Source organism: Leptonychotes weddellii, chromosome 7 (genome assembly GCF_054177405.1).
Source record: "Leptonychotes weddellii isolate Sample4059 chromosome 7, ASM5417740v2, whole genome shotgun sequence".
In the NCBI taxonomy this organism is placed as follows: Eukaryota; Metazoa; Chordata; class Mammalia; order Carnivora; family Phocidae; genus Leptonychotes; species Leptonychotes weddellii.
Window position 1 is genome coordinate 120,500,440 of NC_138375.1, and position 5,928 is coordinate 120,506,367.

Below are 5,928 nucleotides of genomic sequence, written 5' to 3' on the forward strand. Positions count from 1 at the left end.
ACAAAATTCTGGAACTAAAAATCTCACCACTGAAAATCAATTTGAAAACACCCAGAGGAGAAAACTAATCATACAAAGCAGTTTAAAAAATGCTGGTTAGGGGCACCTGGGTGGGCTCAGTCATTAAGCTGCTGCCTTCAGCTCAGGTCATGGTCCCAGGGTCCTGCGATCGAGCCCCATGTCGGGCTCCCTGCTCAGCAGGAAGCCCACTTCTCCCTCTCCCACTCCCCCTGCTTGTGCTCTCTCTCTCGCTGTCTCTCTCTCTGTCAAAATAAATAAATAAAATCTTAAAAAATAATAATAATAATAAAAATAAAAAATGCTGGTTAAAAAAATTTATGAAAAGCCAGTCTCAACTTCTGATATTTCAACTCATGGAAATGATGGAAAGGAGGCTGACGAATGAAAAAAATGGTCGTAAACAGAAGTTATGATCTATGGTCTTTGGGCACAAATTCCAGTTGCCTCAATGCTACATCTTATGAATGATGTAATCAACTGCTGCTTGAAAAACCATTAAACTCTACATATGTTCCAATAGTCCAGTGGGATCAATCAAAAGGTCTGGTCGTGTAGCATATTATTTTAAAAGGCAGACCCCGGGGGCACCTGGGTGGCTCAGTGGATTAAGCATCCAGCTCTTGATTTTAGCTCAGGTCATGACCTCAGGGTCATAAGATTGAGCCCCGTGTCCAGCTCTGTGCTCAGAGAGGAATCCTCTTGAGATTCTCTCTCCCTCTTCCTCTGCTCCTCCCCCTGTTCTAAATTAATTAATTAATTATATCTTTAAAAAAGAGTAACAGACATTAAGATTAATTAATAGACGTTAAGAGTACATCTTTCTCTTCCGATCCTGCATTTCAAACTTTGATAGCAGCCTACCATCTATGATTTTGCCTGCAAATAATATCTATTATGTATTTAGCATGTGAATAGTCTCCATCATCTGTATTTCTATTATATGTGATATTAAATTACCTCATGAGCTTGTTAAGCATGCAGATTTGAGGGGCCCGGGCTCACATTTTTTAATTCAGTAAGACCAAGAATCTGTATTTTGAATAAGAAACTTGTATGATTAATGACATAGGGCATATGAAGTCTACATTTGGAAAATGATAAAGTTAAATGTCTTTTTTTCCCTTCTTGATTGGCCAGATTAGGCATTTTATTTTGTTTTATTTTTAATTGAAATATAGTTGACAGACAATGTTAACATTAGTTTCAGGGGTATAACATAGTGATTGCACAGCTCCATCTGTACATTGTGCTATGCTCACCACAAGATTAGGCATTTTAAGTCCTTGAGGGAAGAGCCTTAAGCTTAAAATTGGAGGTATCCCAGACCTCTTGGATTAAATCCATGGACCCATCATTAGAAACATGCACATACTGTACCCTGCTTAGAGAACCTCTGCCTGAAATTTCCATTCAAAATACATGCATCTTCTCTTTTTTCCTCCCCTTCTTATCTCCAATAAAGTGGTAGTGAACAGTGACCAGAATAAAAGCCCATAGTGATGAAGACAGCAGAGGGGAACACGAGGCAGAGAGGAGCTCGGTGGATTTCTGGGACAGGACATGAACGGAGGAGGGCTGACTGGTGGAGCGAGCTCAGACGCCATGCAGAGGGGGCTGCAGCTGGGACAGGGTGACAGCCCGGCACGGGAGACTATGGTCGGGAAGGAGAAGTGGGGCCACAAATAGGAAGAAGGGCCAGGTCTGGGGATAAGTGAGTGTTCCCACTGCCTTCTGGGGCCGTCCAGTACCTTGTGGGCCGGGAATCCTGATGGAATTATCGAGAGAGGCAGCGGTAAAGATCGAGCCAGATTGTCACTTAGGACAGTAGCGTAGGAATAGAGAATGTGAGCATTCACGGAATAGACAAGCGTGGGGTCAATTTGTTAATGAGAAAATAACCAGAGAACTAAAAAGAGCAACTGTTAAAATTTGGTTCTGCCTCAGGTGAGACCTGAAAGGTGAGGGTAGCGCACGGGAGTACTACTTGCCATTATAAGCCTCTCTAAGCAATTTGACTGTTTAACTGTGTGCATATTGTTAACTACGTGCAATTTCACTTGGCAAAAACTGTCAGAATAGTATGGGCAAACCATTAAAAAAGAAATAAAACCCTTGCTTAAAGCCCAGGCAATGAGTCTCATGATGGCATCTTAGGGGAAGTGGATAATTCTTTGAGGACAAGGAGCTTCCTTGAACACCTTGAAACTCCCCTGGAGGACTCTGGTTTATTCTGCTTATAAGTAAAGCTAAGCCTTCTAGGTGCTCTTCAAACCTCTTGGGTATACTTAAAATGTGATTTCTTGTAATCACAGGCAATGCAATAAAATCTAAACCGTTTCCCCCTATCATTCAGAAGTCATCTATTTTAATATGTATTGTGTATTTATTAATTTAGCTGACTTCTATTCTTTGTTCATTCATTTATGTGTATGTATTTATACCCCGTTAAATTTCAGGAACGTTTGAAGAAAGTTATGAAGTAGATTATATATCATTAGTAGTAGCAGAATATCACTGTTACTATGTATTAATAATGAATTTTCCCATTGCTGATCTAAAAAAGGCTGGATGTACTTGTTCAAATTTTGTAAAATAAAACCTTTTTAGGCTGAAGCACTAGACACCATATCTAATCTTAGAAAAAACTTGTCTTTTGGGGCACCTGGGTGGCTCAGTCATTAAGCGTCTGCCTTTGGCTCAGGTCATGATCCCAGGGTCCTGGGATCGAGCCCCGCATCGGGCTCCCTGCTCGGCGGGGAGCCTGCTTCTCCCTCTCCCACTCCCCCTGCTTGTGTTCCCTCTCTCGCTGTGTCTCTCTCTGTCAAATAAATAAAAAAAAAAAACTTGTCTTTTATAAACTTTATTTTGCAGGAATTATTTATAAACAAATGCAACAACAAGAGGTTCAATGTATATTACTAACACCGAAGTGAAAAAGCTGTGTGGGTAATTAGTGCAGATTGAATATTAGTTCGGGAATAATTTTCAAAGAGCTTGTGAAAAAGGCAACTCTTCATTTGAAATGCTCAGGAACAGCACCTTTAAAATAACGTGAGGCAGAGCAGGTATTAACTCAGTCTCACTTCCATTTGCTTTTGTCCTCATGAGAATGCCCTTCAGCATTACTTTTAGGAAGGGTCCTTGCTCTTGTTCTCAATATTTTTCTTAATTCAGAAATGGATATGGAGCCAATTGAGAAAAATGAACATTTAGCGTTGCCAATAGCCCTGCGATTGGTACTGTGTATCGTGAATACGGTTAGGGGCTCCGGTCAAATGCCAATATGATATTCAGTGGACTAGGGATTACTAATGTGTAAGCCAAGAAAAGCTGTGTTTGCAAATGAGGAAAGGATGAAGAAAAATCTCTATCATTCCCTGCACCTGCCCACATTTCTAGGCCAAGTCAGGATGGGAGAATAGGCTATTCATCATTAACAGTCACCCCTTCCCTGGTCCTGCCTTTGAAAATTAGCCTCTATGATTGGAGATGAGCTCTTGCTGGCTCCTAGAGCTCTGTCTTGATTTCCATCTAGGGATGGAGACCATGCCTTGTCTGCCTACCTGATTACAGCTCCTTACATCTTTTTTTTTTTTCTCCAAAATCTTTCTCCTTCTCCATCATTCCAGAGCCACAGCTTTTCCTAAGCCATCTGTTTACATCAAACAACAAATTACCCTTCTCCCATCATGTATGGTCCATTCAAAAGCTACCTGGCTCAGGAAACTACAACAAAGAAGAACAATGGAACTTATTTCTGCAACTCCAATCAACAGCTACTCTCTTTCTATCTTCTTTATATCTAACACCACAAATGCAACAGCAAAATACCAATTAGAATAATTAGAATAACAATACAATCACAATAACAAAATTCAGCAATCTTGTACCTTTGTTCTCCCTAGACTTTGAACTCTTACAATGGCAAGACTTGTACCCTTTTGCATGTTTTTATCCAGTGAAAGTAGTGTGTGTGTGTGTTTGTGTATGTGTGAATTTGTTCTCACTTTCTGATTAGACTATAAGATACTTGAGAATAAAGAAGGCTGGGCCCCCTATTAATTAATTTATAAATTTATTTTGACTGGCTAGGATATTAGCAGAAATAACAAATTTACCCACAGATTTCATTCTCTGTTACAAATTGTCCTAAATAAACATTGCAGTTGTATTTTTTTCCCTACTTGTTTTCCCCTGCAACATCATTGTCATACTTTGCCTGCCGTATTAAAATAAGTCTAACCAAGCATAACCATTAATTTCTAGCTTCCAACCAGTAATCTGCATTTGTATCAGTCAAGATGGGCCAGATAATGCTGTGATTTAAAAAAACACATTTTGAGTGGCAAAAAATAACAAAATTTATTTTTTGCTACATGTTCATTAAGGGTCACTTGAGGATTCTGCTCCCAAGTGATCATTTTCCTCATTCCAAAACCCAAAGGGAACAGCCTCTACCAGCTATGTAGGTGGAAGGAAAAGAGAGCATGGCAAAGCACGTCCTGGTTCTTACGGCCTCTACAAGGTGGCTTAAATTATATGGACAAAGCAAATCTCATGGCTACATCTGAATTTAATAGGCTAAGAAGTATCATTTTTCCCTAGGAAGGAAGATGGAACTCTGTCAAACAGTGACATCATCTACCATTACATTTAACTAGAGTTTTACCCCTTACATAGTGACTTTCCATAGATGGTGCGCCCATGATCACCTTTCTCTGACATACAACTGTCACTCATCTCAGCATCCTTGAGCTTCATCCAACATTGTCTCCCATCCTTCTTTGCTCCAGGTCCCTCTGACCTCAATTGGATCTCCTGCTTCAAGCTCCTTGCCTCCCCTTTGCTTCTAGTCTCAGCTTGGATTTTATTGCCTGGGTTCATTTGGTTTTTTTAGCCTCTGAACTCTTGGGTCCTCTTTCAGAGTATGTCTTGTCTCCTTTCTTGCTTGGCCCAAGGAGACAGTCCATTTAGCGTATTGCCCTTCCAGTGCAGTCCCAGAACTCTTTGACTCTTTCGGGAATGGGCAAAGTCACAGCATGACATTTCTAGATCTCCTCCCACACCCAGATTCCATCCCTAATGGGTCAAGTATCACACCGAGTACCTCACAGGGGCCATACCATCCCAAGACACATAATGTAATTATTCCAATTTTATAGGTACATAGACAAGGTTTGGGGAGATGAAGTGATTTGCTCAAGAACACAAAGATCACATTTAAAATATTTTTGCCTACCTCTCTTCTGCACAGCCTCAGATACATAGACGTGGCTGTGTCTCTAAATAACTCAAAGTTTGATAGGGGACTCTGGAAAAACGTTCATTTCTTTGGGGCAAGGAAAGTGGACGTGGACATACAAGAGACTGCATCCAATCTGGAGTCTGAGCATTGACCCTCTGGTCACAGAAATGTCTTATGCCAGCAGAAGGAGGGAAAGAGCACGGCGTGGGTGTGACTGGGAGGTGGGTGGAAGGCCGTGAGCTGGATCTCCACAATAAGGCAACCAACCAGTTCTTGGGTTTGAGATCCTTAGAGAAAAGGATCATAATTTTGACCTACCTGCAATGTTCAAAAATAACTTTTTTGTTAATCAGAGATTATTTTTGTCTTCCTTGTTCTCCTCTGCCATCTTTTATTGTTCTGTTGTTTTTTTTCCTAACTGCACACTTGTGAAATCTTTGTAACCGTCCTGACCTTGGCCATGCCCTCTCCTGGATGCCCGAAGAATCAGAATTTTAAAATAGCAGCAACATTTTTAATAAGAATGGAAGCATTAGTTTAGACTACTAGAGACTCCATAAGGCATAAACATTGTTTAATGGTTCTGCTGCTTCTCTGTCCTCTGAGGAGAACATAAGCCTGGTGCCTTCCTGAGTGCAGAAACAAAAAGCTCCTCAGAGCAA